Genomic DNA, 20606 nt, shown 5'->3' with positions numbered 1-20606 from the left:
TAGTGCTCTTGTCCTGCTTGTTCGCAACGGGAATGGCATTGCTCCCGGTTCTGGGGTTGGTGTTGGTGTTGGTGTTGTTGGTGTTCGGGGCTCGGGGTGGAGCGCGGTTGTAGTTGTTGTTGTTGTTGTAGTTGTTGTTGTAGCCTCCTGGCTTGGAGTTTCCTCCACTCCGGTTCTTATAACCTGGTCGAGAGTTCTGCATCGGGGGTTTGTTGTGTCTCGGAGTGAAACCTCCGCTTGAGCTAGGGCGAAACTTTTGGGGGTGGCTTGATCCACTCTGACTTGCCATGCAGCGCTTGCGGTTCTCATTGGCTTGGTTTAACTTGCCCTCCATCTGGATGGCGGAGTCAACAAGGGCTTCGAGGTCGGCGAAGGGGATGTTGACGAGGACAGTCTGCATCTCATCATGCAGTCCGTTCAGGAATCTCTCCTTCCTCTTCTCAACGGTGTCAGTCTCATCAGGGGCATACCTTGACAAAGTGAGAAACTTGTCGCGGTATTCAACCACCGTCATGCGACCTTGTTTCAGTTCACGGAACTCATCCCTCATCTTCTTGATAAGACCCGGGGGTACATGGTACTTGCTGAACTTGAGTTTGAAATCCTCCCAAGTCATGAATTGACCTCCGTTCATGGCACGGGTACTTGTCCACCAAGCGCGAGCTGGTCCAGCGAGATAGTGAGTGGCGAACAACACCTTCTCGTTGGCTTCCACTCCAGCTACTTCCAGATTGTTCTCCATAGTCTGGAGCCAATCATCGGCGTCGAGGGGCTCCTCGGTCTTGCTAAACACCGGAGGGTTGGTGTTCTGGAAGTTCTTGAGCTTGGATCCGGGGTGGTCATGATTTCCATGGCCTTGGTTGGCGATGTTCTGCAGGGCGATGATGTTGGCTTGTCGCTCGGCTCTCTCGGTTTCCCGGTCTGCATAGCGGGGTTTGCAGAAGTTGCATCATCGCGTCGTTGGTGCGATTCGGAGGGGCCATCTGAAGATATAGAAGATCATGAGATAAGAGGGAACATTCTATGGTTCATTTTGGCTAAGTTTGGAAAACATTTGAAAACTTGTAATCTTTTCATGACAAACATAACATTCATTCATTCATGCAACACATAGTACAAACTACACATACTCCAATGGTTTTAAGAACCATTCTCATGCTACGATACAAAGGACGGGATACAACTCACACCTACTATAAGTGAGACTAGAGCAACTACTCCTCATCATCTATATCGATCGGGACGTAGTCATCCTGTCCGGCCTCCAGGAACTCGTAGTCCTCCTCCTCGGTGTTCTCGTCCTCCTCAAAGTCATCGTCATCGCTCAGAAAGGCGTCTCCTCCCTGAATGTCGATGCCTCCATCGTCATCCTCCAGCTGAAGAATCTGATCCTCCTGGGCCTTGACAGTGGCCTCAAGTGACGCGATCCGGTCGCGAAGGCGGCGAATCGTAGCGTCCTTCTTGGCACGCTGCTGGCGAAGGTTCCTGCGGTCGTTGTTGAGTAGCTTGATCGCCTCACCCTGCTCGATGATGTGAGCATGGGTCTGGTTCGCGTAAGCGCGAGAGGCGTCGAGGTCCCTCTGAGTCTGGTAGAGCATGAAGTCCAAGTGATCCACATGGTGCCTCAACTGGGGGTGGAGTGGCACATCCATGGGTCTTCCGTCAGAGTTACGCCTTGCGAGATGCGCAAAGCGTTCCTCACGAAGGGCTTCTGCATTCTGTCTGCACAGACGAGCAAGTGCTTCCTGAAGAGCACGTGCAAGCCCGTCGAGCCAGTTGCTTTCTCTGAAAGAGAAAAGGATCCTCTCCGAGGTGGGAGGCTCCAGCTTGCCCCTCAAATCGGCAGTGATAATCCACTGCAGTTCCCCTCCTGGCTGGTCGTCCACCTGAATCCCGTGAAACTCGGGGTGTGGGCGGCCAAGGTGATCCGACAGGGAGTCGAGGTCATGCTCGAAGATCAAGCTTCCTCCGTTCCCAAGCTGATAAAACTTGGTGTTGAGGGGTTCATTCGGCTCCATCTGAAAGAGAATTGGATGAGTAAGTTAGAGAGTGCAAAGTGTGGCAAAATTTTAAGTTGATTCAACAAGATAGACATGATTCATCACATTTTGGCAAAGTCTCAAAGACAAGAGTGTAGTAAATTTTCACAAATAATTCTTTCATTTGATTTCAAAGTTAAATTTTTCAGAACGCCCATTTTAACTAAGGTCTTCTAAGGTCAAACAATGGCTCTGATACCAACTTGTCAACACCCGGATTTTTAAGTCCGAATGCCTATTATGTCATACATCGCAATCCCAGGAATATTGTTGTTGCGAGGCATAATAGTTAAGTATCACAGTCATCATTCATTACAAACCATAAGTCTTACAAATTGGAATCACCTGATCCATATTACACGAATAGTTGATCTATTGATCAACGAACAAACACAAGTTCATAGTTCAACATAGCGGAAGCGTAAGATACAAGGACTCTCTAGTCCACAGGCCAACGCTTGACGTCGGAAGGCGCTTAGTTGTCGTAGGCGTCCTGCTGGTCATCTCCTTGGTCGTCTTCATACTCTGGCCATTTGAATAGCCAGGGACAAAGCCGTGAGTACGTTGAGTACTCGCAAAGTAAAACTAATGTAAGTGCTAGACATTCTAGTAGGGTTTGCTAAGCTCTAGTTTATTTGCATAAAGCTAGTTTTAGTTCACAAAGTTTTGAGAAAAAGCTTACTCCAGTGCTAACTAACTCAAGTGGGAACATTAGTGTCATTCCCACCATTCAAGTGGTGATTTCAAATCAATCCACCACAAGTCATTTCACCATCACCTTTCAACATCATTTTCAAAGATATGACATCGGAAACTGTATGGCCCTTCCAACCGTCCGTAACCGTGGACGCGGCTATTCGAATAGGTTTACACTCTGCAGAGGTTGCACACTTGTGCCACAACATTTGATTTCATCCGTCGGGATTTCCCCGAATAATCGTAACACAGTACGCGGATCATCAACCATAACCTTTCACTTACGAATCCTAGTATGAGCACCTCTCCCCATGAGCTTGGCCTCCCGGTGAAGACGATCGGTCAGCACAGGAACTGCACAGGGCTTGGGCCGGACATTCACCTCATTTCGCATCATATCGTATCGTTTCTTTTGTGGTAGAGGCAGCTTTCGGCATAACCCCGATGACGCTTGTTTAGAGGGAACCCATACTAAGACGCATAAACTTCCAGTTAAGCCCTACCCATAATCAGGTATTGTGGGGGTACTTAATAATTGGAAAGGTATCGCATTCAAACCAACATCATGTTTTATCAAAAATCACCATCTTCTCTTGGTCATATTCACCTTCAAAAATCATTCAATGGAATGCATCTTCATTCCAAGGTTTCAAAATCCTTTCAAAATCACAAGATTCCCATCTAGAGTAGTCAAGTTTTAGTTCATTAGCACTAGCTCTAATTCATGAGGGTGATACCTTGCTTTGCTTGGAAGAGACTAACTCACTACTCTAATAACTAACTTGTATTTTGACCAAAGTTAACTATAAAAGTAAATCATTTAGAAAACAAGTAAAAACTTGGGATGGGTTCACATAAGAAAAGATAAGAAACATGGTGCCTTGCCCCAAGGGGCTTTGCACTTGGCAAGAATAAAAGCCTGCATAGTATTTTAGCTTGCCTTGGTAGTTCTCAAACTGTTCCTCCTCCTCCTCCTGGTAGCAACCTTCTTCTTCGGTGTACTCTCCGGTGCTACCGTCTAAATGTGAATACGAGTATAATTACTCACTAATTCAATGGCTATTCCACACATCACAAATAAACACACAAACTACCCTATGCACACACATAAATAAACTAGGGTGCATGGGTTGTGGGATTTAAATAGGATTTGTATTCCACATGTAAATGATAGTTTCCATAGGGTTCTTGAGAAATAATTTCCTCTCATTGAAATCTTCTTAAGATTTAATTTCCCCACAATCATGGATGAACTCATCTTGACCTAAGTCAAATGTTCATCATCATCATCATTTGGGAAAATGATTTAAATGAGGTGAAACACCTCATACCATTTAATTTACACTACATTTGATTTAAATCTCAAGAAATTCATATAGGAGATTTTGGAACCAGGGGTCCAAACATCCCATGAATTCATGTGAGACAAGTTTAAATGAAGTATAAGACTTCACACAATTTAACTTTAATAGTTTTGGACAATATCAACTAGTTAAACTAGTCAAAATATCCATTCATTAAACCATGGCATGATCATGCAAAGTGACCCCACCATTTTATTGCATAAACAATTAGTGTAAGTCAAATGTGAGCTACTAGAGTTGGAATTAACTTAATATCTATTTTGGTTGATTTTTAAGAATTATTTGAATAGGGAAAAGTCCCTGGCTTGTTGTTTTTGTCACATTAATTCTGCAAAGAATTTGACCATGAGGCCAGTGGCATGTTGTAGAGAATTTCAGTGGCTTTCCAACAATATCAAAATCACTAAATTTGGTTTAGCCAATTTGAAACTATTTAATTTCAAAGTTTGGGCAGTATTGAAAAAGGGAGGTAATTGTTTAAATCAAATTTGAATAAAAGGGCCGGCGGGAAAACGAAGCTGGGCCGAAAAGGTTTAAACAGGCCCAAGGCCAGCCCAGCCACGGTCCAGTGCCGCGCGGGCTGCCTGACAGAGGGTCCCGCATGTCAGCGGCGTTTAAAACCCGAAACGGTACGAGCGACGTGGCGCGTTGGATTAGAAGGCGATCCAACGGCGCACGGTCGTCGTCTTCTCCGGCGAGAAGCAGAGGTTCTGGCGGCGAGCCTAGGGGGTGGGAGAGCTAACCAGGGCTCCCGCGGTGGCTGGCAGTGTGCGTGATGTAGATGTGGACGACGGCGAAGCTCCGGGCACCGGCGGCAACTCCTGGATTGGCTCCAATCGACGGCGGCGAGGTGCGGTACTGGCGGGCTCCGATCTTCAAATTGGAGCAGCTCCGGCGACAATCGAGCGAGTGGTTGGGTGGGGGAGAAGCAGTGGAGGATGGTGAACGAGATGGTGTGCTCAGCTTCGTCCAAGGAACTCCGTATTTATAGATGGCCAAGGGTGCTGCGTGGCCGTGAAGAAGTCGACCGAGGTGCGGCGGTTCCGGCGTGGTGTTGGGCTAGGCAAGGGTGCTACGACGTTCTCCTCGTCCAGGCGAATCTGTAGGTGGCAATGGCGCGGTCGGGCGGTGTCTGTGGGCGAAGCATTGCATCCGTGTCTGCCGCGTTGGTCGCGGGATCGCGTCGTCGTCTACGGCGACGGCGGGCACGGGTCGTGGTCTTGGCCGTGTCTGGCGATGTCCAGGTGGCGAGTGCGTGCTCAACGGCTGATCAGCGAGGCCAGGGCGAGCGTGAGGTGAGGGCGCGGCGCGTGGCCAGTGCGTGTCCGCGGTGTGCACACGCGCGACGCGAGCGGCGTCCAGGGCGAGTTTGGGCGCGCGTGTTCCGGGCGTTGTCGACGTCTTCGTCGACCAGGGCGGAGCTGGGCGAGGCTAGGCGGTGTGGTGGCGTGCTGTGGCGAGGGGGCCAGGGTTGGCGAGCAAGGGAGAGAGGGGGAGGTGGTCGAGCTCGGCGACATGGCCGGCATGGCCATGTCCTAGCTTCTCTCCTCCTCTCCTTAGCTCCACTATGTTGCCTTGAGGGTTTAAGGGGACCAGGGAACAATGTAGTATAGCTTTGGTTTAGATTAGGTGATGTAGATCACTATTTGCAATAGTTGCAAATAGTGCCCAATTTTGGAAATTCACAAAAATGTCCAAATTTGAAATAATTCAAAAGGTGAACCTTTTTGAAATGTGAGTGTTGGGATAAGTTGTAATTGACCAGAGATGAATTGAGGTGGTGGTGGAAAAATTAGATTTCAAAATTTGGCCAAAATGGCTAAGTGGAGATTGTTGATCTTATTATAAAGTTGCAACTTTGGATGAGCATAGCTAGTGATCAAAGATGAATTTGGCAGGGTGGTCTTCATCAAAGTTGTTCACCTTGATGTTGACTTTGAAAAGGTGCAAGGAGTTAGCAAGAATGGATTTGAGAAAATTGAGTTGCAGGGGCTCAAAGTGGGGATCAGACTAAAATTGGCAGATTTGGCCATCATCACATGTGAGTGGGAAAAGTGTTGGAAATCATTTGAATTGTGAACCCTTGATTCCAAAAGTTGTAATAAGTGTTTAACAACATTATTCAACTAATGGTGAAGACCAAATAGGTCTAGGGTCAAAATTTATAAAAAGGCCATAGGGCATATGTGAGGGTTTTTAGGGTTTTTCAAATATTGGAATTTCTTCCTCTTTGATTTATTTGGTTGGTGATCCTCATATGATCACTCTAGGGTTTTAGAGCATATATAAAAAAAAAACAAGTACTAACAATCATCATGGCATATCACTCAAATGCACAAGTCCTATGCATGGTACTATATGCAAAAGAAAAGTTTTTATTGGTTTGAAATTTTGTTCTCTGGAATTCTCTAACTTTCTTTTCCTTGAAATTTGGGGTGTTACACCTTCCTCTTGGGGTGCCCAACAGACGAGTGCTTTACCGTCACAAGGAAGCTACTTTCTGGGGCCGTTGCAATCCAACTCCCACGCCAGCACTACTCTAGATGGGAACTTGTGATTTGAAATGAATTTGAAAACCTTGGAATGATGAGTCATTCTATTGAAAGAGCTTTGAAGGTGAATATGACTGGAATGATGTGATGAACTTTGATAAAAACTGATGTTGGGTTTGGATGCGATACCTTTCCAATTATTTAGTACCCCCCACAATACCTGATTATGGGTAGGGCTTAACTGGAAGTTTATGCATCTTAGTATGGGTTCCCTCTGAACAAGCATCAAAGGGGTTATGCCGAGGCTGCCTCCGTTGAAAGTGAAATGATGTGAACTGAGGTGAATTGTCCGGTGATACGTCTCAAACGTATCTATAATTTCTTATGTTCCATGCTACTTTTATGATGATACTCACTGGTTTTATACACATTGTATGTCATTATTATGCATTTTCCGGCACTAACCTATTAACGAGATGTCGAAGAGCCAGTTGCTGTTTTCTGCTGTTTTTGGTTTCAGAAATCCTAGTAAGGAAATATTCTTGGAATTGGACGAAATCAACGCCCAGGGTCCTATTTTTGGACGAAGCTTCCAGAACACCTGAGGGGAAAGGAAGTGGGGCCACGAGGTGGCCACACCACCAGGCGGCACGGCCTGGGCCCTGGCCGCGCCAGCCTATGGTGTGGGCCCCTCGGGCGGCCCCCTGACCTATCTCCTCCGCCTACTTAAAGCCTTCGTCGAGAAACCCCCAGTACCGAGAGCCACGATACGAGAAAACCTACTGAGACGCCGCCGCCGCCAATCCCATCTCGGGGGATTCTGGAGATCACCTCCGGCACCCTACCGGAGAGGGGAATCATCTCCCGGAGGACTCTACACCGCCATGGTTGCCTCCGGATTGATGAGTGAGTAGTTCACCCCTGGACTATGGGTCCATAGCAGTAGCTAGATGGTTGTCTTCTCCCCATTGTGCTTCATTGTCTGATCTTGTGAGCTGCCTATCATGATCAAGATCATCTATTTGTAATGCTACATGTGTGTTTGTTGGGATCCGATGAATAGAGAATACTATGTTATGTTGATTATCAATCTATCTATGTGTTGTTTATGATCCTGCATGCTCTCTTTTGCTAGTAGAGGCTCTGGCCAAGTCATTGCTTGTAACTCCAAGAGGGAGTATTTATGCTCGATAGTGGGTTCATGTCTCCGTGAATCTGGGGGAGTGACAGCAACCTCTAAGATTATGGATGTGCTGTTGCCACTAGGGATAAAACATTGATGCTATGTTCGAGGATATAGCTATTGATTACATTACGCACCATACTTAATGCAATTGTCTGTTGTTTACAACTTAATACCGGAAGGGGTTCGGATGATAACCTGAAAGTGGACTTTTTAGGCATAGATGCATGCTGGATAGCGGTCTATGTACTTTGTCGTAATGCCTAATTAAATCTCACAATACTCATCATGTCATGTATGTGCATTGTCATGCCCTCTCTATTTGTCAATTGCCCAAATGTAATTTGTTTACCCAATATGCTATTTCTTATGGGAGAGACACCTCTAGTGAACTGTGGACCCCGGTCCATTCTTTTACATCGAATACAATCTACTGCAATACTGTTTCTACTGTTTTCTGCAAACAATCATCATCCACACTATACATCTAATCCTTTGTTACAGCAAGCCGGTGAGATTGACAACCTCACTATTTCGTTGGGGCAAAGTACTTTGGTTGTGTTGTGCAGGTTCCACGTTGGCGCCGGAATCCCTGGGGTTGCGCCGCACTACACTCCGTCACCAACAACCTTCAACGTGCTTCTTGGCTCCTACTGGTTCGATAAACCTTGGTTTCATACGGAGGGAAACTTGCTGCTGTACGCATCACACCTTCCACTTGGGGTTCCCAACGGACGCGTGATGTACGCGTATCAAGCTAAATTTCTGGTGCCGTTGCCAGGGAGATCAAGACACGCTGCAAGGGGAGTCTCCACATCGCAATCTCTTTACTTTGTTTTTGTCTTGCTTTATTTTATTTACTACTTTGTTTGCTGCATTATATCAAAATACAAAAAAAATTAGTTGCTAGTTTTACTTTATTTGCTATCTTGTTTGCTATATCAAAAACACAAAAAAATTAGTTACTTGCATTTACTTTACTTATTTCATCATGTTTCCTTTTAATTTTACCGTAAAAGACATGCCGGTAGGGCGCGGGTCTATAATTGGGAGAAATAATATAGAAGAATTTTTCACTCATGTTAGTATGGCTGATGATTTTGAAGATAGACACTTAGTAGACCTTGCTCCTACCTATGAAATTGCCGCTGCTATTTTAGTTCGTATGATGGAAACTAAATTTGTTAATCTCAATCCTATAATCCAACACATGTTTCTTACACTCGGTGATATGGAAGAAGGGGAAAAGAAAGATTTTGTTTTAGAAACCCTTCTTAGAGAATTTGGTGGTATAGCAAGAGAGGCTAGAAAGGTCTTTGCTAAATATAATATGCTTGGTTCTTGCACCAATTTTGTTAGTCTCCTTGAAAAGATGGACTTGGAGAGAATAAGGTACACTAATAATATTAATGATGGTGGGGAGATCAAAGCACCAATACCATGTAAACTCTTAGCTATGAATGATGCTCTAGAAAATAACTATGCTTGGCTTGTTCCCGAAAATTTGTTTGATGAGAGTAGCAAGCCCAAGACTAATGAAAAGGGGGACGCTAAAACTTATGTATCCAATATATTATGCATGGTTGAGAAAACTCCGCATCCCGCTGTAGATGCGCCATCCTTTGATAATACTTCATATACACTTTCTGCGCCTAGCTGAAAGGCGTTAAAGAAAAGCGCTTATGGGAGACAACCCATATTTTTACTACAGTATTTTGTTTTATATTTGAGTCTTGGAAGTTGTTTACTACTGTAGCAACCTCTCCTTATCTTAGTTTTATTGCATTGTTGTGCCAAGTAAAGTCTCTAATAAAAGTATGATACTAGATTTGGATTACTGCACAGAAACAGTTTTCTTTTCTGTCACGAATCTGGGTCTAATTCTCTGTAGGTAACTCAGAAAATTATGCCAATTTACGTGAGTGATCCTCAGATATGTACGCAACTTTCATTAGTTTTAAGTTTTTCCATTTGAGCAAGCCTGGTGCCTGTTAGAAATTCGTCTTTACGAACTGTTCTGTTTTGACAGATTCTGCCTTTTATTTTGCATTGCCTATTTTGCTATGTTAGATGGATTTCTTTATTCCATTGACTTTCAGTAGCTTTGTGCAATGTCCAGAAGTATAAAGAATGATTGTGTCACCTCTGAATATGTGAATTTTAATTGTGCACTAACCCTCTAATGAGTTGCTTTGAGTTTTGTGTGGAGGAAGTTTTCAAGGATCAAGAGAGGAGAATGATATACACCATGATCAAGGAGAGTGAAAGCTCTAAGCTTGGGGATGCCCGGTGGTTCACCCCAGCATATATCAAGAAGACTCAAGCGTCTAAGCTTGGGGATGCCCAAGGCATCCCCTTCTTCATCGACAACATTATCAGGTTCCTCCCCTGAAACTATATTTTTATTCCGTCACATCTTATGTACTTTGCTTGGAGCGTCTGTTTGTTTTTGTTTTTGTTTTGTTTGAATAAAATGGATCCTAGCATTCATTGTATGGGAGAGAGACACGCTCCGCTGTTGCATATGGACAAGTATGTCCTTAGCTTTACTCATAGTATTCATGGCGAAGTTTCTTCTTCGTTAATTTGTTATATGGTTGGAATTGGAAAATGATATATGTGGTAATTGGTATAACATCTTGAATAATGTGATACTTGGCAATTGTTGTGCTCATGTTTAAGCTCTTACATCATATACTTTGCACCTATTAATGAAGAAATACATAGAGCTTGCTAAAATCTGATTTGCATGTTTGGTTTCTCTAAGGTCTAGATAATTTCTAGTATTGAGTTTGAACAACAAGGAAGACGGTATAGAGTCTTATAATGTTTACAATATGTCTTTTATGTGAGTTTTGCTGTACCACTTCATCCTTGTGTTTGTTTCAAATAACCTTGCTAGCCTAAACCTTGTATCGAGAGGGAATACTTCTCATGCATCCAAAATCCTTGAGCCAACCACTATGCCATTTGTGTCCACCATACCTACCTACCACATGGTATTTCTCCGCCATTCCAAAGTATATTGCTTGAGTGCTACCTTTAAAATTTCCATTCTTTACCTTTAAAATATATAGCTCATGGGACAAATAGCTTAAAAACTATCGTGGTATTGCATATGTACTTATGCACTTTATCTCTTATTAAGTTGCTTGTTGTGCGATAACCATGTTTCTGGGGACGCCATCAACTATTTCTTTGTTGAATATCATGTGAGTTGCTATGCATGTACGTCTTGTCTGAAGTAAGAGAGATCTACCACCTTATGGTTAAGCATGCATATTGTTAGAGAAGAACATTGGGCCGCTAACTAAAGCCATGATCCATGGTGGAAGTTTCAGTTTTGGACATATATCCTCAATCTCATATGAGAACATTAACTGTTGCTACATGCTTATGCATTAAAGAGGAGTCCATTATCTATTGTCTATGTTGTCCCGGTATGGATGTCTAAGTTGAGAATAATCAAAAGCGAGAAATCCAATGCGAACTTTCTCCTTAGACCTTTGTACAGGCGGCATAGAGGTACCCCTTTGTGACACTTGGTTAAAACATGTGTATTGCAATGATCCGGTAGTCCAAGCTAATTAGGACAAGGTGCGGGCACTATTAGTATACTATGCATGAGGCTTGCAACTTGTAAGATATAACTTACATAACTCATATGCTTTATTACTACCGTTGACAAAATTGTTTCTTGTTTTCAAAATAAAAGCTCTAGCACAAATATAGCAATCGATGCTTTCCTCTTTGAAGGACCATTCTTTTACTTTTATGTTGAGTCAGTTCACCTATTTCTCTCTATCTTAAGAAGCAAACACTTGTGTGAACTGTGCATTGATTCCTACATACTTGCATATTGCACTTGTTATATTACTCTATGTTGACAATATCCATGAGATATACATGTTACAAGTTGAAAGCAACCGCTGAAACTTTATCTTCCTTTGTGTTGCTTCAATACTTTCTACTTTGAATTATTGCTTTATGAGTTAACTCTTATGCAAGACTTATTGATGCTTGTCTTTAAGTACTATTCATGAAAAGTCTTTGATTTATGATTCAGTTGTTTACTCATGTCATTTACCATTGTTTTGATCACTGCATTCATTACATGTGCTTACAATAGTATGATCAAGATTATGTTGGTAGCATTGTCACTTAAGAAATTATCTTTGTTATCGTTTACCTACTCGGGACGAGTAGGAACTAAGCTTGGGGATGCTTGATACGTCTCAAAGGTATCTATAATTTCTTATGTTCCATGCTACTTTTATGATGATACTCACATGTTTTATACACATTATATGTCATTATTATGCATTTTCCGGCACTAACCTATTAGCGAGAAATCCTAGTAAGGAAATATTCTCGAAATTGGACGAAATCAACGCCCAGGGTCCTATTTTTGGACGAAGCTTCCAGAACACCTGAGGGGAAAGGAAGTGGGGCCACGAGGTGGCCACACCACCAGGCGGCGCGGCCTGGGCCCTGGCCGCGCCAGCCTATGGTGTGGGCCCCTCGGGCGGCCCCCTGACCTATCTCCTCCGCCTACTTAAAGCCTTCGTCGAGAAACCCCCAGTACCGAGAGCCACGATATGAGAAAACCTACTGAGACGCCGCCGCCGCCAATCCCATCTCGGGGGATTCTGGAGATCACCTCCGGCACCCTGCCGGAGAGGGGAATCATCTCCCGGAGGACTCTACACCGCCATGGTTGCCTCCGGATTGATGAGTGAGTAGTTAACCCCTGGACTATGGGTCCATAGCAGTAGCTAGATGGTTGTCTTCTCCCCATTGTGCTTCATTGTCTGATCTTGTGAGCTGCCTATCATGATCAAGATCATCTATTTGTAATGCTACATGTGTGTTTGTTGGGATCCGATTAATAGAGAATACTATGTTATGTTGATTATCAATCTATCTATGTGTTGTTTATGATCCTGCATGCTCTCCGTTGCTAGTAGAGGCTCTGGCCAAGTCATTGCTTGTAACTCCAAGAGGGAGTATTTATGCTCGATAGTGGGTTCATGTCTCCGTGAATCTAGGGGAGTGACAGCAACCTCTAAGATTATGGATGTGCTGTTGCCACTAGGGATAAAACATTGATGCTATGTTCGAGGATATAGCTATTGATTACATTACGCACCATACTTAATGCAATTGTCTGTTGTTTACAACTTAATACCGGAAGGGGTTCGGATGATAACCTGAAAGTGGACTTTTTAGGCATAGATGCATGCTGGATAGCGGTCTATGTACTTTGTCATAATGCCCAATTAAATCTCACAATACTCATCATGTCATGTATGTGCATTGTCATGCCCTCTCTATTTGTCAATTGCCCAACTGTAATTTGTTTACCCAATATGCTATTTCTTATGGGAGAGACACCTCTAGTGAACTGTGGACCCCGGTCCATTCTTTTACATCGAATACAATCTCATGCAATCTTTGTTTCTACTGTTTTCTGCAAACAATCATCATCCACACTATACATCTAATCCTTTGTTACAGCAAGCCGGTGAGATTGACAACCTCACTGTTTCGTTGGGGCAAAGTACTTTGGTTGTGTTGTGCAGGTTCCACGTTGGCGCCGGAATCCCTGGTGTTGCGCCGCACTACACTCCGTCACCAACAACCTTCAACGTGCTTCTTGGCTCCTACTGGTTCGATAAACCTTGGTTTCATACTGAGGGAAACTTGCTGCTGTACGCATCACACCTTCCACTTGGGGTTCCCAACGGACGCGTGCTGTACGCGTATCATCCGGCCCAATCCCTGTGCAGTTCCCAGGCTGACGGTGTGTCTTCACTGGGAGGCCAAGCTCATGGGGAGAGGTGCCTATACCAGGATATTTAAGTGAAAGGTTATGGTTGATGATCCGTGTACTGAGTTACGATGATTCAGGTGTAGGATAACGTTGCATAGAAAACAAAAAATTTCCTACCGCGAACACGCAATCCAAGCCAAGATGCAATCTAGAAGACGGTAGCATCGAGGGGGTATCGAGTCTCACCCTTGAAGAGATTCCAAAGCCTACAAGATGAGGCTCTTGTTGCTGCGGTAGACGTTCACTTGCCGCTTGCAAAAGCGCGTAGAAGATCTTGATCACGATCGGTTCCGGCGCCACGAACGGGCAGCACCTCCGTACTCGGTCACACGTTCGGTTGTTGATGAAGACGACGTCCACCTCCCCGTTCCAGCGGGCAGCGGAAGTAGTAGCTCCTCTTGAATCCGACAGCACGACGGCGTGGTGTCGGTGGTGGTGGAGAAGTCCGGCGGAGCTTCGCTAAGCATGCGGGAAGTAGAGGAGCGGGGCGGCTAGGGTTTGGGGAGAGAGGGGCGCCGGCCACTATGGGGTGCGTCCACCTTGGTGGTGTTTGAGGTGGCCGGCCCCCTCCCCCTTGGCCCTCATTATATAGGTGGAACCCCAAGAGTTGGTCTCCAAGTCTTCGAATAAGACCCGAACCAAAAAACCTTCCATATGGAGGGGAAACCTAGCCAAGCTAGGACTCCCACTAGAGGTGGGAGTTCCACCTCCCATATGGGGGGGTGGCCGGCCCCCTAAGGGGGAGTCCACTTGGGACTCCACCCCCACTAGGGTTGGCCGGCCATGGAGGTGGAGTCTCATGTGGACTCCACCTTCATTGGTGGTTTCTTCCGGATTTTTCTAGAACCTTCTAGAACCTTCCATAGAACCTTCCGCGACATTTTAATTCACATAAAATGACATCCTATATATGAATCTTATTCTCCGGACCATTCCGGAACTCCTCGTGATGTCCGGGATCTCATCCGGGACTCCGAACAAATATTCGAACTCCATTCCATATTCAAGTACTACCATTTCAACATCCAACTTTAAGTGTGTCACCCTACGGTTCGTGAACTATGCGGACATGGTTGAGTACTCACTCCGACCAATAACCAATAGCGGGATCTGGAGATCCATAATGGCTCCCACATATTTAACGATGACTTTAGTGATCGAATGAACCATTCACATACAATACCAATTCCCTTTGTCACGCAATATTTTACTTGTCCGAGGTTTGATCTTCGGTATCACTCTATACCTTGTTCAACCTCGTCTCCTGACAAGTACTCTTTACTCGTATCGTGGTATGTGGTCTCTTATGAACTTATTCATATGCTTGCAAGACATTAGACGACATTCCACCGAGAGGGCCCAGAGTATATCTATCCGTCATCGGGATGGACAAATCCCACTGTTGATCCATATGCCTCAACTCATACTTTCCGGATACTTAATCCCACCTTTATAACCACCCATTTACGCAGTGGCGTTTGGTGTAATCAAAGTACCTTTCTGGTATAAATGATTTACATGATCTCATGGTCATAAGGACTAGATAACTATGTATCGAAAGCTTATAGCAAATAACTTAATGACGTGATCTTATGCTACGCTTAATTGGGTGTGTCCATTACATCATTCATATAATGACATAACCTTGTTATTAATAACATCCAATGTTCATGATCATGAAACCATGATCATCTATTAATCAACAAGCTAGTTATACAAGAGGCTTACTAGGGACTCCTTGTTGTTCACATAAGACACATGTATCAATGTTTCGGTTAATACAATTATAGCATGGTATGTAAACATTATCATAAACACAAAGATATATTATAATAACCATTTTATTATTGCCTCTTGGGCATATCTCCAACATCAGGGTTATCCCCGACGGATGTAATCAAATGTTGTGGCACAAGTGTGCAACCTCTGCAGAGTGTAAACCTATTCGAATAGCCGTGTCCACGGTTACGGACGATTGGAAAGGTCATATTGTACCATTTTCAGATGTTTTCTTGAAAAGGAATGATGTTTTGAATGGTGAACTTGACTTGAATCACAACTGAGTTGTGGGAATGACACTAATGTTCCCACTTGAGTTAGTTAGCAATTGAAGAGTCTTTTATCAAAGGCTTGTGAACTAAAATTGGCTTTATGCAAATAAACCTAGAGCTTAGCATCCTTTGAATAAAGTTGATAGTACTTACACTAGTATTAGTTTGCGAGTACTTTAAAGTACTCACGGCTGTGTCCCTGGCTATTCAAATGGCCAGACTATGAAGAGGAACAACAGTACCAAGACGAAGGACAGCAAGACGTCTACGACAATTAGGACTACTCCTGACGTCAAGCGTTGGCCTGTGGATTAGATAGTCCACTACTACTTCTCTTCCGTGATTTGTGATGTTCGTTGATCAATAGATCAACTAGTATTGTAATATTGGATCATGATCTACCTTCGTAAGACGACTATGGTTTGTAATGAATGATGACTTTATGATATCAACTGTTATGTCTCGCAACAACAATATTCCTAGGATTGCGATGTATGGCATAATAGGCATCTGGACTTAAAATTCCGGGTGTTGACAATATTTTTGCATAAACAATTAGAAAATATGAAATGTGATTTATGAGAGTTGGAATAAACTCAAAATCATTTATGGTTGATTTTTAATAAATGTTTGAATCTGAGAAAGGCTATGCCTTGTTATTTTTGCTACATTAATTCTATAACAAAACTAGGTATGAGACCAGTGTAGTTAGTTAGATATTTTCACAAGCTTTCCAATGATATAAAGTTCATGAAATTTGGCTCAGTAGATCTTCCTATTTTTAATTTTGAAGTTTGTATCAGTATTGAATTTGATTTAGAATTATAAATCCGAGTTTGAATTTATGGGCTGCGCGGGAAAGAGAATGGGCCCAGGAGAGGGAAAAGGAAAAGGGCCGGCCCAGCTAGCGCGTCTCGCACGCAGCGGGCCGCCTAACAAAGGAGCCTACACACTAGTGACTATTTAAACCCGAAGCGGTATGCTTTGATTTGGACCGTAGGATTAGATGACGATCTAACGGCGCACGGCCGTCGTCGTCCCCGGCGAGAGGAGGCTACTGGCGCGGCGAGGCTTGGGGGTGGGCGAGCTCACCGGCGGCCGGCGATCGTCGGAGTTGGCGCAGGAGGAGGTTGTCAAGGACGGTGGAGCGTGATGTCTACGCACGCTTCTATTCCTGTAGACAGTGTTGGGCCTCCAAGAGCAGAGGTTTGTAGAACAGCAGCAAGTTTCCCTTAAGTGAATCACCCAAGGTTTATCGAACTCAGGGAGGTAGAGGTCAAAGATATCCCTCTCAAGCAACCCTGCAATTACGATACAAGAAGTCTCTTGTGTCCCCAACACACCTAATACACTTGTCAGATGTATAGGTGCACTAGTTCGGCGAAGAGATAGTGAAATACAAGTAATATGGATGAATATGAGTGGTAATAACAATCTGAAATAAATATGGCAGCAAGCAAACATGTAACAGAACTTGTTGGAAACGGTGTTTCAATGCTTAGAAACAAGGCCTAGGGATCATACTTTCACTAGTGGACACTCTCAACATTGATCACATAACTGAATAAATAAATGCTACTTTCTACACTCTCTTGTTGGATAACAAACACCATTCATTTTGTAGGGCTACAAAAGCACACCTCAAGCCGGAGTAAACAAGCTCCACAACGTCTGGATTTCATATTAAAGTAACCTCTAGAGTGCATAATAGACCGTTGCAATTTAGACTGAGTACTAACATAGCATACACATTGTCAACAATATCTATGAAAGGGGGAATAGATCGCATCAATACTATCAAAGTAATAGTTAACTTCATAATCTACAAGAGATTACAATCATAACCTACGCCAAGTACTACATGATGCACACACTGTCAACATTACATCATGGAGGAGGAATAGACTACTTTAATAACATCACTAGAGTAGCACATAGATTAATAGTGATACAAAGCTCATGATCACATAAAGATCACATGGGAGAGAGAGATGAACCACATAGCTACCGGTAGAGCCCTTAGCCTCGGGGGAGAACTACTCCCTCCTCATCATAGGAGACAGCAGCGGCGATGAAGATGGCGGTGGTGTCGATGGAGATGCCTTCCGGGGGCACTTCCCCGTCCCGGCGGCGTGCCGGAACAGAGACTTTTGTCCCCCGAATCTTGGCTTCGCGATGGCGGCGGCTCTGGAAGGTTTTCCATATCGTGGCTTATTGTTTTAGGGTTTTCGCAACGGAGGCTTTAAGTAGACTGAAGGGCAGCCCCGGAGGAGCCAGGGGGTGGCCCCCCCATAGGCTGGCGCCCCCCCTTGGCCGCGCCGCCATGTGGGGTGGGGCCCCCAGAGCTCCCCTCTGGTCCCTCTCTGGCTCTCTGGAAGCTTCCATGAAATATAAGATCGTGGGCCTTTGTTTTGTCCAATTCCGAGAATATTTACTGTGTAGGATTTCTGAAACCAAAAATAGCAGAAAACAGGAACTGGCACTTCGGCATCTCGTTAATAGGTTAGTTCCGGAAAATGCATCAAAACGATATAAAGTGTGAACAAAACATGTAGGTATTGTCATAAAACTATAATGGAACATAAGAAATTATAGATACGTTGGAGACGTATCAGCATCCCCAAGCTTAGTTCCTACTCGCCCTCGAGTAGGTAAACGATAACAACAATAATCTTGATCATACTATTGCAAAGCATATGAGATGAATGAAGTGATTCAAAGCAATGGTAAAGATAATGAATAAACAACTGAATCATATAGCAAATACTTTTCATGAATAGTACTTTCAAGACAAGCATCAATAAGACTTGCATAGGAGTTAACTCATAAAGCAATAGATTCTTAGTAGAAAGTTTTGAAGCAACACAAAGGAAGATATAAGTTTCAGCGGTTGCTTTCAACTTCAACATGTTTATCTCATGGATAATTGTCAACACAAAGTAATATGATGAATGCAAATAAGCAAGTATGTAGGAGTCAATGCACACAGTTGACACAAGTGTTTGCTTCTAAGATAGAAAGAAGTAGGTAAACTGACTCAACATAAAGTAAAAGATAGGCCCTTCGCAGAGGGAAGCATGGATTGCTATATTTGTGCTAGAGCTTTTATTTGAAAACATAGAAACAATTTTTTCAACGGTAGTAATAATTCATATGTGTTATGTATAAGACATCCTATAAGTTGCAAGCCTCATGCATAGATTACCAATAGTGCCCGCACCTTGTCCTAATTAGCTTGGATTTACATGGATTATCATTGCATAGCATATGTTTCAACCAAGTGTCACAAAGGGGTACCTCTATGCCACCTGTACAAAGGTCTAAGGAGAAAGCTCGCATTGGATTTCTCGCTTTTGATTATTCTCAACTTAGACATCCATACCGGGACAACATAGAAAACAGATAATGGACTCCTCTTTAATGCATAAGCATTCAACAACAGATAATATTCTCATAAGAGATTGAGGATTGTTGTCCAAACTGAAACTTCCACCATGGATCATGGCTTTAGTTAGCGGCCCAATGTTCTTCTCTAACAATATGCATACTCAAACCATTTGATCATGATAAATCACCCTTACTTCAGACAAGACGAACATGCATAGCAACTCACACGATATTCAAAAAAGGTGAATTAGTTGATGGCGTCCCCAGGAACATGGTTACCGCTCAACAAGCAACTTATAAGAAATAAGATACATAAGTACATATTCAATACCACAATAGTTTTTAAGCTATTTTTCCCATGAGCTATATATTGCAAAGACAAAGAATGGAAGTTTTAAAGGTAGCACTCAAGCAATTTACTTTGGAATGGCAGAGAAATACCATGTAGTAGGTATGTATGGTGGACACAAATGGCATAGTTTTTGGCTCAAGGATTTGGATGCACGAGAAGTAATCCCTCTCAATACAAGGCTTAGGCTAGCAAGGTTGTTTGAAGCAAACACAAATATGAACCGGTACAGAAAAACTTACATAAGAACATATTGCAAGCATTATAAGACTCTACACTGTCTTCCTTGTTGTTCAAACCCTCACCAGAAAATATCTAGACTTAGAGAGACCAATCATGCAAACCAAATTTCAACAAGCTCTATGGTAATTATTCATTAATAGGTGCAAAGTACATGATGCAAGAGCTTAAACATGATCTATTTGAGCACAACAATTGACAAATATCAAATTATTCAAGACATTATACCAATTACCACATGAAGCATTTTCTGTATCCAACCATATAACAATGAACGAAGCAGTTTCAACCTTCGCCATGAACATTAAAAGTAAAGCTAAGAACACATGTGTTCATATGCAACAGCGGAGCGTGTCTCTCTCCCACATATAGAATGCTAGGATCCGATTTTATTCAAACAAAAACAAAAATAAAAACATAAAGACGCTCCAAGTAAAGCACATAAGATGTGGCCGAATAAAAATATAGTTTCACTAGAGGTGACCTGATAAGTTGTCGATGAAGATGGGGATGCCTTGGGCATCCCCAAGCTTAGATGCTTGAGTCTTCTTGAAATATGCAGGGATGAACCACGGGGGCATCCCCAAGCTTAGACTTTTCACTCTTCTTGATCATATTATATCATCCTCCTCTCTTGACCCTTGAAAACTTCCTCCACACCAAACTCAAAACAATCTCATTAGAGGGTTAGTGCATAATCAAAAATTCACATGTTCAGAGGTGACATAATCATTCTTAACACTTCTGGACATTGCACAAAGCTACTGAAATTTAATGGAACAAAGAAATCCATCAAACATAGCAAAACAGGCAATGCGAAATAAATGGCAGAATCTGTCAAAACAGAATAGTACGTAAAGACGAATTTTTCTGGGACACTTAACTTGCTCAGATGAAAATGCTCAAACTGAATGAAAGTTGCGTACATATCTGAGGATCACGCACGTAAATTGGCAGATTTTTCTGAGTTAC

The sequence above is a fragment of the Lolium perenne genome, chromosome 4 (assembly GCF_019359855.2).
Source record: "Lolium perenne isolate Kyuss_39 chromosome 4, Kyuss_2.0, whole genome shotgun sequence".
Classification (NCBI taxonomy): Eukaryota; Viridiplantae; Streptophyta; class Magnoliopsida; order Poales; family Poaceae; genus Lolium; species Lolium perenne.
This window is presented reverse-complemented; position numbering follows the sequence as displayed.